This window comes from Zalophus californianus, chromosome 3, assembly GCF_009762305.2.
Source record: "Zalophus californianus isolate mZalCal1 chromosome 3, mZalCal1.pri.v2, whole genome shotgun sequence".
In the NCBI taxonomy this organism is placed as follows: Eukaryota; Metazoa; Chordata; class Mammalia; order Carnivora; family Otariidae; genus Zalophus; species Zalophus californianus.
Window position 1 is genome coordinate 65,367,531 of NC_045597.1, and position 19,582 is coordinate 65,387,112.

Genomic DNA, 19,582 nt, shown 5'->3' on the forward strand with positions numbered 1-19,582 from the left:
GAAGATTGTGAAGAGCCTGGTTTGAAGGTGACACTAAAAGCATTAAATCTTACCCAGGATACTGTTTTTGTTTTTTCATTTTTTTTTCAGGTAAATATATAAAAGCATGTACATAGTAGAAATTTGGAGACGGCGTGCCTGGCTGGTTTAGTCAGTGCAGCACGCAACTCTTGATCCCGGGGTTGTGAGTTCGGGTCTCACGTTGGGTACAGAGATTACTTAAAAGAAAATAAAATCTTTAGAAAACAAAAAAAAGAAATTTGGTGACAAATTTATATATATGTTTTTGACAAAGATTTTAAAGATTTTATTTTATTATTTATTTGAGAGAGAGAGAATGAGAGATAGAGAGCACGAGAGGGAAGAGGGTCAGAGGGAGAAGCAGACTCCCCGCAGAGCAGGGAGCCTGATGTGGGACTCGATCCCGGGACTCCAGGATCATGACCTGAGCTGAAGGCAGTTGCTTAACCAACTGAGCCACCCAGGCGCCCTGTTTTTGACAAAGATTTTAAAGCACAAATAAAATACTTTTAATCCCAACCCCTGGAAATAGTTAGTGTCCCATTCTGTTTCAGTCTCACAGCAAGTATGTCACTAAAGAGTGTGACAGGATCTGCTCTGGACTTGGAGTGACAGGGCATTAGGGGCCCAACAGGGAGGGTACTCTCTTGGGTGGGTGGCTGGGGGAGGCCCAGTAGGACAGAGCTGCCTGCATGGAGCAGACCCATTAGGGACGTCTGGGATGGGGCACAACTACGAAATATGTAAGAGGGTCCATCCACGGGATTTAATGACCTATTGAATGTGGGCTTGAGGAAGAAGATTTCCACGGGGTTTTTCTGCGTCTCTCACTTGGTCAAGTTGTTGGGAGTGGTGCTACCAGAAAATAAGGAATGCAGGAAGAAAAACTGGTGTAAGAAAGCTAATAGGTTCCGTAGGTTCCATTTCTTTCTCTTTAAAAAAAAAAAAGTAAACTTTATTTTTTCGAGCAGTTTTAGGTTCACAGAAAAAATTGAGTGAAAGGTACAGAGAGCTCCCATATACCTCCTGCCCAACCCCCCCCCCCCGCCCCCGCATGCATAGTTTAAGGTAATATGATGTCCTCCACCAGAGTGGTTCGTTTGTTACGACTGATGAGCCTACACTGGCACATCATTATCACTCCAAGTACATAGGGTGTTGTACATTCTGTGGGTTTATGCAGATGTGTAATGTGCAAATAACAGTATCAACCACTGTAGTATTATACGGAATAGTTTCACTGCCCTAAACGTCCTCCCTGCTCTACCTGTCCGTCCCTCCCTCTCCCCAACTCCTGGCCTAGAGTCCATTACTACGTTGGAACGTATTGCATTTAAGGATCCTGAAGTGTGGAAGTCAGTGGTGGTCAAATTTTAATTAAAAAAAATTTTTTTTAAGCCAACAGGGCCCTTTCATCAAAGAAGCCTCATTAAGTAAAGCTGAATGAAGAAGGGCTGCTTTGGTGGACGGTGGCATCTGCAGAGGGACAGAGTTGAGTGCTTTGCCCTTCCCCTGGCGTCCAGCTCTGCCCTGCTGCTCTCTTGTCACTGCCACTGACTGAGTCTCTCTGCTGTCTCCAGAATTCTGAAGAACACCGTTTACAGACTGCACGGTAAGCAAGTCTGGAGCTGGAAGGAAGGGCTGGTCGTTCCCAGATGCAGCGACCTCAAACTCTTGTGCTTCTGAAACCTGCTGTCTGTTTTTCAGTAGTTTGTTTGTTTTCCTCTGTTCAGCTTGTTTTGGTCCCTTTCCTGGGGTCCAGCTGCCAGCTTTGATTTCACTTTGCTGTCGTGGGCCTCCTAGTAGCATCTCGTCTTCCTTCTCCCAGCGTGCTGTTGTGGTTTGCTGTAAACTTGGAAATCGGTCGTATAAACATGCTTGTTTAAACATAGCCAAAAATAGCTGCAAGTAGGTCCTGTGTGATGTTTTCTGTATAGACTTGGTAACACCTACTTTGGCAGGTAGAACCTTTTTTGTTTTGTTGCTTGTTCTCAATTAGGTTTTGAGATGGAACTGCTGGATGGTCAAATTTTATACAGTGGTCACCTCATTTCTCTTGGGGTCCCTTTATCGTCTCGCCTTCTCCCTCTTCCTGACTGCCTGGAATTCTATAGAAGGTATATATTATAGCCTCAGGAATATCTACCCACCAGCTCTGCTCAGTGAATAGTAGCATTTCTCGGAAGAAAATGTCATAATTTTGATTCCTAATGCGATGCTAATATGTTGAGATAGTTTTTCTTTTTATGTGAACATTTATCCTCTTTTTTCTTTTTTGCCTCTGATCTTTTTTTCTGAGATTGTTTTACTTTTTCTTTTCTTTTTTGGCACTTTTTTCTTCTACAGTAAGGCACCCAGGAGGAATAAGCGGAAATAGAACTACTTGTTAATAATAAAAAATAGTATCGTTACATTAGTTTACAGTTTTCAAATTGCTTTTGCACACTTCCTCTCCGCATGAAAAGTAGGGATTTTTGTTTCAGTTTTGCAGAAGAGGAAACAGGATCCAAGTGGTTAATTACTTAAAGGTCACACTTAGTGATGGAGCTAGCATTCAGACTCAGGTCTTCTTCCTCCAGATAGTCATTATACCATGTTGTATCTTGTTCTGGGAGGCACTCGTTACGTTGTTACATTGACATTTTAGGTGAAAAATCAAACTAGATGAGTGGTGGAGAGAACCATATCCCGGGGATTTAGGTGAACGTAAATCAAGACTTTCCCGGTGGCTTATTCGGTATAAAGGCCGATGACACCAGTTTATCTCAGCACCTCCCGTCGTGAGCACAAGGCTGCCTATTATAACCCTGTCTTGGTTTAGGCAACATATATCATCTTTATTCAGGGCCTTTTGTTTTATGTGAAATTCAGTATCAATATAAAAAGAAATCAAGCTGTTTTTAGAGTTCTGTTTTAGAATGAGAGTGCGCGTGTGCTCTATGCACTGTGAGGGTTTTGATATATTTGTGGGCTTTTATTGGATGAGCCTCAGGCGGTCATTACGTAGTGACTCTGGGCCGCGGTTCACCCAAATCCAGAAATGATGATAAAAATTAACTTCAAATATTCTTTTTTTTTAAAGATTTTATTTATTTATTTGAGAGAGAGAGAGAGAATGAGAGATAGAGAGCACGAGAGGGAAGATGGTCAGAGGGAGAAGCAGACTCCCTGCTGAGCAGGGAGCCCGATGTGGGACTCGATCCCGGGACTCCAGGATCATGACCTGAGCCGAAGGCAGTCACTTAACCAACTCAGCCACCCAGGTGCCCCAACTTCAAATATTCTTGTACTTTGTTGTGTACTGTAGAATAAATTTATTAACCCAATAAAATTTTCATGCAGCAGATTCTGTTACATTCCTATTCCGGGAGGGATCGTAAAGTCAGTTTTATGAGAGAGTGAATTTCAAAATCTGTGGACCCTCTAATGGATTTGAAGGCATACAGATTTTGGAGTCTTAGTAGATTTTAATACAACTTTAAATATCAGATATGGGGCGCCTGGATGGCTTGGTTGGATAAGCATTGGACTCCTGGTTTGGGTTCAGGTCATGATCTCAGGGTCTTGAGATCAAGCCCCACTTCAGGCTCCCTGCTCAATGCAGAGTCTGCCTGTCCCTCTCCCTTTCCCTGCCTCACCTCCACTGCTCCACCTCCGCAACCCCACCCCCAACCCCACGCACATGCTCTCTCTCTTTCAAATAAATAAATAAAATCTTTAATAAATAAATAAATACCAGATGCGTTTAGTGCATGAAATGATTTATATTTCTGCTTTCTTTCAGAAGGCTCACAGTTATTGGATCTATAGATGTTTGTTGAATGTAATTATTTGCTTTGAAGGAATTTTATAGTTTATAATATAAAAATAACATAAATTCCAAGAAAATAAAGCTCAATAACATTGATTGACGTTTTGTAAAACTGCTATTGGTTGATCCTGGGATAGAAAATAGGTTTCATTTAAAAAAATAATCTTTCTGGACATTGTTCCATATTTTCCCCTTTTTCTTAGTGTAGAAGCAAATGATATTTTAAAAATAGTACTTCCTTTCTCTCCTAAGCTAGAAAATTGATATGTTTACATGAATCCGCATTAAGTGGAAGAAAGGATCTGAAAGGCAGGCAGAATGCCAGGGAGTGCACAAAACTATGAGTGTCCTTCAGTGAGTATGGACTGTTGGAAGGAGATTCTCCTATATAATTAGGCCTGGGGAGTGTGGGATTTCCTAGCATTCTATGTTATGGGGGATTCTAATTTCTTTCAAGGCTTCCATGTACCAATGGCACATTATTTTCCATCTCAAAATTAGATTTAAAAAAAACAAAACCTCAGATTTTGGTAGAGGGAGACTTTATTTGTAAAATCCCTTGAAGGTAGTGATGAAGCAAATTATTATAACATTTGGAGTGTGATTTTTCTTTATTGTGGTAAAAATACAGGAAATTTACCATTTTTACCATTTAAGTATCCAAATCAATAGCATTAAATTCATCACATTGTTGTGCAACTATCACTACCAGCCTTCTCCGGACCTTTTTCATCCTCCCACGTTGTAACTCTGTCTCTATCAAACAGAACTCCCCATTCCCCTTTCTCTCAGTTCCTAGTAACCTCTGTTCTACTTTCTATCTCTACAAATTTGCCTATCCTAGTTACCTCCTATAAGTGGGGTCAAACAAAATTTGCTTTTTTGTGTCTAGCTCACTTCATCCCTATGACATCTTCAAGTTTTATTCATTATGTAGCCTGTGTCAGAATTTCCTTCCTTTTTAAGGCTGAATAATATTGCATGTTGCACACCTACCACATTTTGTTTATCCAGTCATCTGTTGATGGACGCTTAGGTTGTTTCTCTTCTTTTTTTTTTTTTTTAAGATTTTATTTATTTGACAGAGAGAGACACACAGCGAGAGAGGGAACACAAGCAGGGGGAGTGGGAGAGGGAGAAGCAGGCTTCCCACTGAGCAGGGAGCCCGATGCGGGGCTCGATCCTAGGACCTTGGGACCATGACCTGAGCCGAAGGCAGACGCTTAACGACTGAGCCACCCAGGCACCCCAGGTTGTTTCTCTTCTTCTGGCTGTCGTGAATAATACTACTGTGAATATTGGTGTACAAGTATCTGAGTACCTGTTTTCAATTCCTTTGTGTGTATCTATCTAGGAGTGCAATTCCTGGGTCATTTGGTAATCCTACATTTAATTTTTGAGGAGCTGCCAAACTGACACATTGGCTGAGCCATTTTTTATTCTCACAAAGAATGCACCAAGATTGTCCTTTTTCCACATCCTTGTCGACACTTGTGAATTTCTGTTTTGTTGATAATAGCCATCCTAATGATTGTGAAGTGCTAATCTCGTTGTGGTTTGGATTATATTTCCCTAATGACTATTGATGTTATGTTATCATGCAATCATATTGTTGACCGTTTATATACCTTCTTCGGAGAAATGTCTACTCATAGTGCTTTGTCCACTTTTTTGAATTGTATTGTTTGTTTTTGGTTGTTGAGTTATAGGAGTTCTTTATATAGTCAGGATGTGAATCCCTTATCAGCTGTATGAGTTACATGGAATGCTATTTTTAATGGCAAATTTCTAGAAGATCTTGTAAATATATTTTCCACCTACTTCTGTGTGTGATTTTTTACATTTAAGAATTAATTCTGTGGAATTTCATAACATATGGTCATATAAATAAAGGGAATCACATATTTTTAAAAATTTTTTGCTTTTAAAGCCTCCCCGTCTTAGATCACATTAATTTTGAACAAGTCAAGGTTAGATTAGAGGATATCTAGCCAGCCTAAGAGATAACAGTTCAGTGTGTGGTATAACTTTCAGTGACACAGCATTTAAACTGCAAATGAAAGTAGAAGGGAGATTTGGCCTTTGTATGTTTAGAAATTTGGATCAATGAAGAAGAGTTAGCTGCCATCTCTTAGAGTCTGTTTTTCCCCCTCAGTGTCCTCCTCATTTAAAAGGGTTCGTGAGAGTTGTAAAGCACCTACATTAGAAATAGGAATTTTTAGACTTGGTTCCAGTTCTGCTTTTGACATATTGATGTATTGATTGCGTTGAAAATCCAGCAGCAACTAAACCAAAAACTAAAGACATGAAAAAATGTGTAAGACCTTTTGAACAGGAAAAGGATGATAAATATTTTTAGTCTCACTTATATGTGGAATCTAAAAAGAAACACAACCAAAAACAGATATACAGAATATTTACGTGGTTGCCAGAGGCTGGGGATGTGGTGTGGGCAAAATGGGTGAAGGGGACCAAATGGTACAAATTTCCAGTTATAAAATAAACCATGGAATGGAATGGAATGGAATGGTGAGATAGTTAATAATACTGTATTGTATATTTGAATGTTGCTAAAAGAGTAGATCTTTTTTTTTTAAGATTTTATTTATTTATTTTAGAGAAAGAGTATGTGAGTGAGAGAGAGAGCAGGAGCAGGGAGGAGGGGCAGAGGGAGAGGGAGAAGCCGATTCTCCGCCGAGCAGGGAGCCCGATGTGGGTCTCCATCCCAGGACCCTGAGATCATGACCTGAGCCAAAGGCAGACGCTTAACCAACTGAGCCAGCCAGGCGCCCCAAGAGAGTAGATCTTAAAAAGTTTATATCACAAGAAAAAAATGGTGACAGATGTCAATTTGACTTATTGCGGTGAACATTTTATAATATATACAAATAGTGAATTATGTTGTGTATCTGCAATGAATATAACGTTTTATGTCAGTTATATCTCAAAGGAGATTTTAGGAAGAACAGATTAGAGGAGAGAAAGAACAGGATTAAAGGGGAATGACCAGGAGTCAATTTCAAGAAATGAAAATCTAGGAGAAGTGTCTCACCTACTGGTACTGGGGGCCGGTTAATTCTTTGTTGTGGGCGCTGTTCTCGGAGTTGTAGGATGTTTAGCAGCATCTCTGGCTTCTATGCCTTAGATACCAGTGGGACCCACTCTCTCCAGCCAACTTGTGGCAGCCTAAAATGTCTCCAGAAGTTGCCAAGAGACTCGCAGGGAGCAAAGTCATTCCTCATTGAGAACCATTAGTCTAGGGTGATGAGAGCCTGAGCTGAGTTCTAACAGCAGAATGGTGATGAAAGGGGTGGGGAGGGAAGCGAAATTTTGAGTAGAGGAGAGGAAGAAAATTTCTGGTAGTTAAAATTTATTAAACATCTACTATTTCCCAGGCACCAGCACTAGGTGACATAGTCATTTAACATAATTAGTAATAAATATTTATTAAATGCCAATCTGACGCAAAGGGTTGGAACTACAGAGATGAACAAGACAGTCAAGTTCTTAAAGACTTTGTCATTCAGGGGCGCCCGGGTGGCTCATTCGTTAAGCCTCTGCCTTCGGCTCAGGTCGTGATCCCAGGGTCCTGGGATCCAGCCCCGCATTGAGCTCCCTGCTCAGTGGGGAGCCTGCTTCTCCCTCTCCCACTCCCCCTGCTTGTGTTCCCTCTCTCACTGTCTCTCTCTGTCAAATAAATAAATAAAACCTTTCAAAAAAAAAAAAAGACTGTCATTTAATAGAAGAGAGATATATGAACAAACAAATTATGATCCAAAGTGAAAATAGTCATGTGTATAAGGTACTGACTGAGAAGAGAATTCCATCTGGGGAAGTCACAGAGGCCTATGAGACCTAAGCTGCATTTGAAGGATAAATAGCAGTTTTGCCTGCTGGAGTGGACTTTGCAGGGGAGGTGTTGAACTGCCCTGTGGTCATTTTTTTAGTTGCTAAGATGAAGACCAAGTTGAGGCAAAGCTCTCTTCAGGCTGTCACCACTGTCCAGGGAATAAAACTCCCAGACCATAATTAAACCTATGATGACTGCCTGGGGCAACTTTGCATTTTCCCTGAGGCTTGAGTAGAGCAATTAGCACGTGGCAAATCCCAGAGCTATGCAGTTTTAGTGCTAGTTTATATATTTCACATATTGTGTCAAATCATCATCAGCGCCAAGAGGATAAGGAGATGCATATCTAAATCCCGCAATAAGTCAAACTCTGCCAAATTATATTGATCACACTTTGTTGATTTTGAACCAGTTAAATAAGAGGCATGTTTGCATCCTGTGGTTAACAGTTTTTTTATTAACCAGTAGGTGTACTGTAATGGAACCAAGAAACAGATGGAACCATGTGGCTTTATTTGTGGAGTGGCCATATATTGTTTAATCTCATGGCAGCAGTATTTGCTATTATGTAAGAAAAATAACAATTATTCAGTAGCAGTTTATATAATATATACTCAACAGGAGTGATCTCTTCATCCTTCCTTAATGATTTACATTTTAAAAATTTTGCAAATTGAAAAAAAAAAGTAATGAACACCAAAGAAAATTTGCCAGTGCGTTTATCGTAAGCTGCCCTGCATGTATGTACTCTAGCCCTGGTCTTTCTTCACTGGCTTCGGTCCCATTAGTAACAATAGTGTTCAGACTTGCTGATGTCACTACCCAGGTATTTAATTTGAGTAAATGTGATAGATGTATTTATTTAAGATTTTGTTCAGAATTTTTTTTAAAGGTCAGTATGGTACTTTCACATTTCAGGGAATGTTGTGTGATACGATTGTAAAATTACATTAACTTATCAAGAATACTTATTTAAATAGACTAAAAGCTGTGGAGACTCTTGAGATAAGATGCAAAAGCTATTTGCCCTTCCAGTTCACAGAAAACAATTCGTTGTTATTCATTCTGTTTCATCTTATCTTTTGGTTTGTTTTTGAAAAATATAAAATGTTCAACATGAGAGTAACTACATAATTTTTAGTTTTAGGACATTTGAATTGCTAAAGACTGACTCACGCACAGAAAGGATACTGCTGCTCATGCTCTCCTGCCAATATGGTTTTGAAATGGACCCTTGGCACTGGAGCCTGCGGCCTTAAATCGCCCCTCCTTCCTGCCCTTTCAACTCTTCTTTGACAGGAATTGCTCAACCATGGTTATCTCTTCCTCTCCTCACCTGTCCTCCTTGCACCCCCCATTCTCTTCTGGGAGCTGTGAATGACTCGATCTTCTCAAGAGCCCATTCCTTCATTTAGCAAAGATTAAACACCTGCTATATGCTAGGTTCTATTCTGTGTGCTGGGGTACAGCGGTGGGCAAAAAAAATCACATCCTAATAGAGTCTAGGTTGTGGGGAGGAAAAAGAGACAATAAATAATAAAAATAAGTAAAATACAAAGCAGTCTCGAAAAGGGAGAACAAAGGTGGAAGGCTCATACTTCCCAGTTTGAAACATCCTAGAAAGGTACAGTCATGAAAACTGTGGAATTGGCAAAGGATAGACATAGAGATCAGTGGAATAGAATTGAAAGTCTGGAAATAAACCCGAACATTTGTGGCGAATTTATTTTTGACAGAGGTGTTAAAACCATTCAGCAGGGAAAGAATAGTCTCCAACAAATGGTGCTGGGACAACTGGATAGCCACATGTAAAACAATGAAGTTGGACCCCTACCTCACACTACTTCCAAAATTAACTGAAAATGATTAATGACCTAAATATAAGAGCTGAAACCATAAAACTCCTTGAAGAAAACAGAGGGATACATCTTCATGACCTCGGATTTGGCAGTGGATTCTTAAATATGATACTAAAAGCACAAGTAACAAAATAAAAAGTAAATAAATTTGACATCATCAAAATTAAAAACTTTTGTGCATCAAGGAGCATTATCATGAAAGCAAACAGGCAACATACAGAAAGGGGGAAATACTTGCAAATCACATATCTCAGTATCTATATATCCAGAATATATTGAAAAAAACCCTCTTATAATGCAACATAAAGAAAACAAACAACACAATTTAAAAAACGGGTAAAGGGGGAGCCCCTGGGTGGCTTAGTTGGTTAAGCAATGAAGCATCTAACTCTTGATCTCAGGGTTGTGAGTTCAAGCCCTGGTTGGGCTCCATGCTCTGCTGTGGAGCCCACTTAAAAAGTTAATTAATTAATTAATTAAAATAAAATAGGTAAAGGACTTGAGCCGACATTTCTCCAAAGAAGATATACAAATATACATCAAAAACTAATGAAGTGATATATGGTGATTAACATAATAAAATTAAATTAAAAAAACAGAAGATATACAAATGGCCAGTAAGATGTGAAAAGATGCTCAACACCATCAATCACTAGGGAAATCGAAATTAAAACACAATGAGATGCCACTTCACACCTACTAGGGTGGCTGTAATAAACAAACAAAAAATGGAAAATAACCAGTGTTGGTGAGGGTGTGGAGAAATTGGAATACATGCATTTCTGTTGGGAACGTAAAATGGTTCAGCTGCTGTGGAAGATAGCTTGGCAGTTTCTCAAAATGTTAAGCATAAAATTACCACATGATCCAGCAATTGTCATAGGTTTATACACAAAAAAATTGAGAACAGGGGCTCAAATAAATACCTGTACACAGATGTTCACAGCAGCACTATTTATAATAGCCTGAAAGTAGAAACAATTCAAAGGTTAATTAATGGTTGGATTGATGATCAAATTGTGTATACACACACACTCAATGAAAAAATATTAGCCATAAAAAGGAATGAAATACTGATACCTACTACCATGTGGATGAACTTTGAAAACATGTCAAGTGGAAGAAGCCAGATACAAAAAGGCCAGGTATTGTATGCATTTATATGCAATATGCAGAATAAGTTAAATCCATAGAAATAGAATGCAAATAGAATATTACCAGGGCCAGGGGCTTGAGGATGGGGGCAGGACCAGGAAATAAGGAGAAACTGTTTAATAGCTATGGGTTTTTACTTTGGGGTGGCGGGAATGACTTGGAATTAGAGGTAGTTGCACAACATTGTAAATGTACTAAATGCCACTGAATAGTTCACTTTAAAATGAATGATTTTATGTAATGTGAACTTCACCTTAACAAAATTTGGAGAAACAAGTAAAATATGTAGTACGTTAATCATAAGTCTGCTCAGGGAAAAATAAAGCAGAAAAGGGTGAGAGAAAATGAGAGAGAGCTTCAATTTAAAATCGAGGGGACTAGGGGCACCTGGGTGGCTTGGTTAAGCAACTGCCTTCGGCTCAGGGCATGATCCCGGAGTCCCAGGATGGAGTCCTGGAGTCCTGCATTGGGCTCCCAGCTCAGCAGGGAGTCTGCTTCTCCCTTTGACCCTCTCCCCTCTCATGTTCTCTCTCATTCTCTCTCTCAAATAAATAAAATCTTAAAAAAAAAATAGAGGGGACTAATGTAACACTGCATGTTAACTAGCTAGAATTAAAAGAGAAACTGAAAAAGAGGACATTTATCTTGATGAACACAGTAATGTACAGAATAGTTGAATCATTGTTTTGTACACTTGAAGCTAATATAAAACTGTATGTTAATTATACTGAATTAAACATTAAGTAAATTAAAAACTAAAAATAAAATAAAGGGGGGAAACAGAGAAGGCTTCTCTGAGATTACAGGAGTAAAATTCTGAAGGAGATGGATGAGGGAGAGAGCCCCATGATGGAAGAGCATTGTAGAAACAGAGATGCCCTGGGGTAGTTGCAAGGCTGGCATGTTGAAGGCAAAGAAAGAGGCAGTTGTGCCAGGAGTAGAGAGAGCAAAGGAGAAAGTAGAAGGAAAAGAGGTCAGGGAAGTAACGGGTGGATGCTCAAGGAAGGGTCATTCCAGCATGCCACCAGGGTTGAGAAATATAGTGCTGCAGGGTCTTGTAGACCATTGGAAGGACTTCAGCTTTTATTTGGAGTGAATAAAACCTTCAGAGGGTTTTGAGCAGAGAAGGGTCATGAAATTGACTTATGTCTTAATAGGGTCAATCAGGCTGTTGTGTTAAGATCAGACTATGAGGGGGGGCGGGAGGATGGGTTAGCCTGGTGATGGGTATTAAAGAGGGCACATTCTGCATGGAGCACTGGGTGTTATGCACAAACAATGAATCATGGAACACTACATCAAAAACTAATGATGTAATGTATGGTGATTAACATAACAAAAAATTTTTAAAAAAAGATCAGACTATGAGGACCAAGTGTAAAAGCAAGAAGACTACTTAGAAGGCCATTATTATAATTTAATAAAATGTTGTCCTGACTCTGCTTTTTCATACTATACAATTTCACCCAAACTATCATTTCCTTTCCCCCTTAAGTGCTGATAAATTTGGAACTAAGTCCCTTTGGTTCAGCCTTGTCCTCTGAGCTCCAAATCCTGTACCTCACTGCCTACTGAAATCCACTTTGATACAGTGCTTTTTTCCTGACCCTCTACCCACTTTACTACCACCTCAGATCCAGTATATCCAAAATAGACCTCATTGCATCTATCTGACCCCCAACTTCAATTCCTCCTGAATTTGTTAATGAATGATATACCATCACCCATGTGCCCAGGAAATCTGGACTCTTCCTAGTCTCTGAATCCCATCAGTGAAGACTTATTTTATATTCTAAATTATTTTACTTTAAAAAAAAGATGATAATATGGCATTTTTCTTTTATTCTGATTATATGATGAAGCATGTTGATTTATTTTCAAATGTCGTACCAATCTTTCATTTCCTGTGTTAGATCCCACTTGGTCATGAGGTATTAAACTTTTTAATACTGCTGGATGAGATTTGCTTATATTTTGTTAAGGATATTTACATCTATGTTCCTGAGTAATATTTATGTTTTCCTATGACATCCTAATCAGATTTTAGTTTCAGGATTATTCTGGTCTTATTATATGAGTTGGGAAGGTTCCCTCCTCTTCAATACTCTGAAATATTTGTCTTTCTATTATTTCTTCTTTAAACGTTTGATAGAATTTGCCAGTGAAGGCATTTAGGCTTGTTGATCTCTTCCAGGGAAGGTTTTTAGTTGTGAATTCAATTTCTTTAACAAATATAAGGCACTTCAAAATTTCAGCTTCTTTCTCTGTAAATCAAAAATTAACTATGTTGTATACATCCGTGTAACCCACACCTTTGTTAAGACGTAGGACATTTCCATCATCCCCAAATGTTCCCACTAATGAACTTTGGATAAATAAGTCTTTGTAATTCAGGCTCTGTATGTATTAAGCAATTATAACTGAAAATGTGAATGTAATATACCTTTTTTACCAATCACATGTTAGCTTTATTTCATTAACATTTAAAAAAAATAGGGGCGCCTGGGTGGCTCAGTCATTAAGCGTCTGCCTTCGGCTCAGGTCATGATCCCAGGGTCCTGGGATCGAGCCCCACATCAGGCTCCCTGCTCCATGGGGAGCCTGCTTCTCCCTCTCCCACTCCCCCTGCTGTGTTCCCTCTCTAGCTGTGTTTCTCTCTGTCAAATAAATAAATAAAACCTTTTAAAAAATTTATAAAAAATAGGGAAAAAATAGAAATTAAAAAAATAGAAATTCTTCTAGATTACTAAAACGGGTTATCAAATTCTGCATTTTTTTTGGCAGGTAAACAATTTTTATTGTAACATTATTTAAAATAAAGATAAATGGGAAGTAATCTAAAAACCAAAATTGTGAAGCAATTGCATTAGAGATACATACTATATACATCTGTTAACATCAAAAATGTGTAGTAAGTTTTATTATATATTGTTGTTTTATTTATCTGTGTATTTAAGTTTTTATTTAAATTCTAATTAATGTATAGTGTAATATTGGTTTCGGGAGTAGAATTCAGTAATTCATCACTTACATACAACACCCAGTGCTCATCACAAGTGCCCTCCTTAATGCCCATCCCCCATCTAGCCCATCCCCCACCGTCCTCCTCTCCAGCAACCCTCAGTTTATTCTCTATAGTTAAGAGTCAAATTTATTTTAGAATTTCTTCTCAGGTTATCCCACATTCCTTAAGTTGATGCCAGTTTTAAAACAGACAGGTATGAATATATTTTAGGTTTATTGCACTGTAGTGGACTTATTTGAATGGCAGGTTGAGCTTAAGCTGAAAAGGGCTTTGTCATACGATAGAATACTATGCAGCAATTAAAAAGAATGAAGTAAGTTTATATAATACCAACATAGAAAATACTCTCAAGCAAATTGCAGAATGATTAAGTATTTTTAAAGATTCAAACTCATACTATACTTTCTTGTACCTATCTGTGGATGAATATGCAGAGTAAAACACCTAAAAATAAGTTCAAACTTGTAACAGTAGTCATATCAAGAAGTACATGAAGATTTGGGAATTGTGGATGATGATCAGATGAACTTTAACCTTATCTATAATGTTTTAATTTTTGATAGAACAGTAGCTTGAAGTGAAACTTACATAATTAGAACTGTAAAGTGACCTAACTGATTTACATATGACTAAAGGCAAAATGCATCTAGGTTTTGGTTTTGTTTTTGTTTCAGCAAGTAATCTGAAACTCTAGAAAGCCAGCTTGTAAAATCTGTACAGGGAGGGCTTTAAATCTGTTTTGTTTTGTTCTTCCAAATTATGGCAAAGAAAGTATTACAAATGAAGTAAAAATGCAACTTAGAAATAAAATTAAAAGTTGACTATTACTCTACCAAAAAACTTTAAAACCAAAATATTTAATAGTATGAAAATGCTTACAATATATCATTCATTGAAATAGGCAGAATATGAGACATATCTATAAACAAACGCTCTTTTAAAATATTATTTATAAAAAAAGATTTAAAAATTCACAAAAATGTTAACAATGATTATTATCTCTGTGTGGATGAACAGTGGTTATTTGAGCTTTCTTTTTCCATTTTCAGGTTTTTTTTTTTTATTAACGAACACAAATTGTTTTTTAAATCAAGGAGAGAAAACTCCCTTTCTATCCAATTAAGGAAGGGAGAAAGGAAAGAAGGAAAGGCTAGACAGAACAGGGAAGGTAAGAGAAGATAGGAAATTCTTAGCATTTGCAAACAAGCTGCAGAGAGTTCTGGTACATTTTTATTTTTATTTATTTTTTTTATTTTTATTTACTTATTTATTTATTTATTTTTGAGAGAGAGAGAGAGAGCACGAGAGGGAAGAGGGTCAGAGGGAGAAGCAGACTCCCCGCTGAGCAGGGAGCCTGATGTGGGACTCGATCCCAGACTCCAGGATCATGACCTGAGCCGAAGGCAGTCACTTAACCAACTGAGCCACCCAGGCGCCCCTATTTATTTTTTTTTTAAAGATTTTATTTATTTATTTCAGAGGGAGAGACAGCGAGAGAAGGAACACAAGCAGGGGGAGTGGGAGAGGGAGAAGCAGGCTTCCGGTGGAGCAGAGAGCCCGATGCGGGGCTCGATCCCGGGACTCTGCGATCATGACCTGAGCCGAAGGCCGACGCTTAATGACTGAGTCACCCAGGCACCCCAGTTCTGGTACATTTTTAAATGAGAATGTTAGTAGAGATGTGTGTCAGAAACCTGGTGATTGGTAGAAGAGGTTTGGGAGGGATGGAGAGGAAAAGATGGTTTCGAAAGATGTTTAGAAAGTAAGCAGTCCACAGGATTGGTAAGAGGGTGGGTGGGATTGGAACGAGAGAATGAGGGAGAGGTCAGTTTTCTCTTTTCTGTATTTGTCAATTTAAAACCAAGTCGTTTCAAATCTATTTTGTAACTGCATTACTCTTTGATGTGGGTAGAACTGTGATTCTTCTTTCTGTGACAAAAACTCATGTCTGAGCCCTTTGGCTTTTGCCAAGGTGGTTCAAAATAACACTAAATCACAGAGTTTCAAGCTGCCCAGGAAAATGCTATTTCTTTAAAGTGGATTAATATCTGAGTACAGAAATCATGATCCAAATCCTTCTATTGTCTTCAGCCTAAACAACTGCCCTGGGTAACTTAAAATAAATAAATAAATAAATAAATAAATAAATAAATAAATAAATAAAGCACTAAACTTTCTATGCCCAGATTTCAAAACTTAATGTGCAGCCATTAGCAGAGTAAGTTCCCTCCCTCTGATTATTTAAATCCACAGTAAACACATCTTTCTCTGGAATTCGATTTCATTTTCATTTAACAATAATCTAAATCCAAATTTTTTAAGATTTTGTGATTATTGAGCAGAATTATGACTTATGTTAAACCAGTGGTGGTTTTTGACACAGAGGGGACACCTGACAATATCTGGAGACATTTTTAGCTGTCGCAGCTTGCAGAGGGGTATGCTGCTGGCATATAGTGGACCAAGGATGCTGCCAGACAGGACAGCCCCACACACAAATCGTTAAAATCAAAGGGAGAAAATGCAGTAGTGCTGAGATTGAGAAACCCGTGTTAGACCCTTAGGGGAGCTTAGTAAGGGATATATATCCAGATAATTACAATATTGTTTATAGTAGAGGAATGGTTGGTCTATATGGATGTAGAGCATTGGGATTCATTAGAAAAAGGATGACCTGGGAAACCGAGGAAGACGTAGATTTGAGGACTTAAGGTTGATGGAGTGATAGAGGGATCTAGCTGGTTAATCTGACCTAAGGCTAACAGTGCTGGCTGGTACTGACTGCAGGAGATGGGGGGTGTGTGGCAGTTAGGCCGCTTGGAGTCCCTCACTACCAGATCATGCAGAGAACGCTGACAGCCATCATTGCCGTGAATGTGAAAAAGAGCGATGTAAATGAGCTGATCATAAATCACAGCCAAGGAGTGTTCATGGGGTGGTAAATGTATCAGCAAGGGCTTAGATTACTGCCATCTTTTTATTTTTTATTTAGTTATTTATGTATTTTTGAGAGAGAGCTCGCAAGAGTGCACGAGACAGCGTGAGCTGCGGCTGGGGGCCACGAGAGGCAGAGGGAGAAGGAGAGAGAGAATCTTAAGCAAGATCCACACTCAGCACGCTCAGCACGGAACCCCAGGTGGGGCTCAGTCTCGGGACCCTGAGATCATGACCTGAGCCAAAATCGAGAGTTCGACACTTAACCAACTGAGCCACCCAGGCGCCCCTCACTGCCATCTTTTAATGGGTTGGCTCAGGATTTCTAGGGAGACTTTACGTGGAGGTGAAAGGGATCACAGCCTCAGAGGAGGTGGGTTCTCTGCTAGGACCTGAATCAGTGTGAGGTCACATGGGGTGAGGGACATATAGGAAGGATAGAGCAATGGTAGGGATCACATTCAGGTAGGGAATCAGGAAGACTCTATGGATGGGACTGAACTTTGAAGAGGGGAGATTGGGGTCAGGAAGTACAAAAGGCGAGAATGAAGACAGAGGGCCAGGAAGGGCTAATAATCCATAACAAATAATTAACTCTTAGATGCTCACTCAGTGTTCCATGGGTGGCTTGTAAGTTTCTAACTTGTGTTTAGTGGATGCTTAAGAGATGCTTGTTCTTAATCTTTTTGTTCATTGCTCTGAGGCTCTTCTGATTGTAGATTAGGATCTTTTCTTTTTCATAATCTTTGATTGGACTTTGGTTCTTAAATTTTGATCTGCTGAGAAATATCATTGTTAACTAACAAGACGGACCATGTTACACATGTCCTCTGACATTTTGTTTTAAATGAATTAAATATTTTATTATGTAATCGTTGATACTTTCGAAAGAATATGTGATGCATGTATAAAAATTATGAACATTATGATAATATATGGTAATATAATAATATAAGAATCAACATTACTAATGCTACATCTTCCTGTTGTGCTACTCCTTTGCTTCAACTATTACTATCTTGAATTTTGCGTTTTCACTGCTCTGATAGTTTAACTATAATTTATTCACATACATATGTATCTCCATGATATTTAATTTTGTTTTTAAACTTTAGAAAAATGATTCCATGCTCTGTGTAGTCTTCTAAGCATACTTTCTTTTTCATTTAACATTATGTTTCTAAGAGTAATCCTTGCGGGTATAGTTAATATATTTTTATTACTATATAATATTCCACTGTGAGATTTTATACCAACCCTTGACATTTCAGACAAAATTAGGTTTTCAGCAAGAAGTCTATTAACTAAGTAAACTAAATGAGGATATATTAATTATTTATACATTTAATTATTTTTACATATGTTCTAATTTTACAGCTAAAAATTTCTTGCTTAATAAAGTGCCAGGACTGGGCACCTGGGTGGCTCAGTTGGTCAAGCGACTGCCTTCGGTTCAGGTCATGATCCTGGAGTCCCGGGATCGAGTCCCATATCGGGCTCCCTGCTCAGCGGGGAGTCTGCTTCTCCCTCTGACCCTCTTCCCTCTTGTGCTCTCTGTCTCTCATTCTCTCTCTCAAATAAATAAATACAATCTTTAAAATAATAAAAATAAAAAATAAAAAATAAAGTGCCAGGACTTCTAGAAGACTGGAGAATACTGAGTTGTCCTATACTCTGTTGAGAGTTTGCCTAAAGATGTCTTCACATTTTCTTTGCTTACAAGTACATCTTCCTTGTTATTCTCTTCACTTCGCTGCTCAAGTGTGCAACTATTGATCTATCTCAGTTGTGGCCTTGTGCTTGATTATTTTATAGTTAAGCATTACTGAGACATTATCTGCTAAGTAAACGTTAAGCATGCTGAGAAAATAGCGATGTTGTCCCGAGTAGTAGGACACTTTTCATCCTAAAAAGACTGAAATTTTTATAGACAGTTGATGATGTCAATTTTAAAGCTCAAAGGATTGGTTAAATGTATATAAACAGGCTGTTCAATGAAAAGTTTTGGTTCAGTCTCGTCAAAATGTGGCCTTATAGTCCCAGGCTTAAATCTAAGACTGCATTAGTAAGAACTTTATTTAGCTCGTTTGTAGGCCTTGCCATCATTTTAAGATGGAGAATGTCTTTCCTGGTATTTTCCTCACGCTTGCTAAGGTAGTGCTTCTGTATGCTGGTACATCCCCTCCTGGCTTTTGCTGTGTTTCATGATTCGTTAGCATGTAAAAATCTACTTGTTAGTTTGGATGCAGTAACTAAATCTACATAGGAAGAATTTTTGCTCTGCACAATGATTAACTTCTTTATTCATGGCTATCCTCTTGGTTTATGGGTGCTCAACTGTAACCTTATAAGCACTTTTTTAAAAGATTTTATTTATTTATTTGACAGACAGAGACACAGCGAGAGAGGGAACACAAGCAGGGGGAGTGGGAGAGGGAGAAGCAGGCTTCCCGCTGAGCAGGGAGCCGGATGCGGGCTCGATCCCAGGACCCTGGGATCATGACCTGAGCCGAAGGCAGACGCTTAATGACTGAGCCACCCAGGCGCCCCTATAAGGCACTTTTCTTATGCCTATCTGTTGTAGGTGGCTCCAACTTCCCTACAGCTTAATCTTTCAAGTCACTGGTACAATCAAGCTTCCTCACCCAATAATGCCATTTTGTATATATTTCAACAAAATTGTCATCATCATTGACAGAAATTTTTGCAGCATGGTCTTGCACTCTGTCATTCTTTCAGGTATTTGTTTTTCTGGCTTGAGAATATACAGAGCTCATTACAATGGATGAGCTTACTTTTCCTCCAGCACAGATTCAGTTTTTTGTTTTGTGTTTAGTTTCTGGAATTCTTTCTCAACAGTGAGAATCCACACTGTACATCTAAAGAAGCACTTGCCTGCACAGTGGGAAAGTAGCAGTTAACACACG

At 38.7% G+C, this 19,582-nt stretch overlaps 1 protein-coding gene across 9 annotated transcripts in view; it reads left to right on the forward strand.

Moving 5' to 3' along the window:
- The window catches only part of SMAD9 (SMAD family member 9), a 75,265-nt gene that overhangs the window by 8,927 nt on the left and 46,756 nt on the right, over window positions 1–19,582 (forward strand). For 6 of the 9 annotated variants that reach the window (XM_027589555.2, XM_027589549.2, XM_027589556.2 and 3 more), the window contains exon 2: window positions 1,420–1,633. The gene's annotated coding sequence lies outside the window, so the exon portion shown is untranslated. Of the gene's footprint in view, window positions 1–485; window positions 1,634–19,582 lie in introns of those variants that run through there. The other 3 variants (XM_027589553.2, XM_027589554.2, XM_027589550.2) reach the window with 2 other exon arrangements.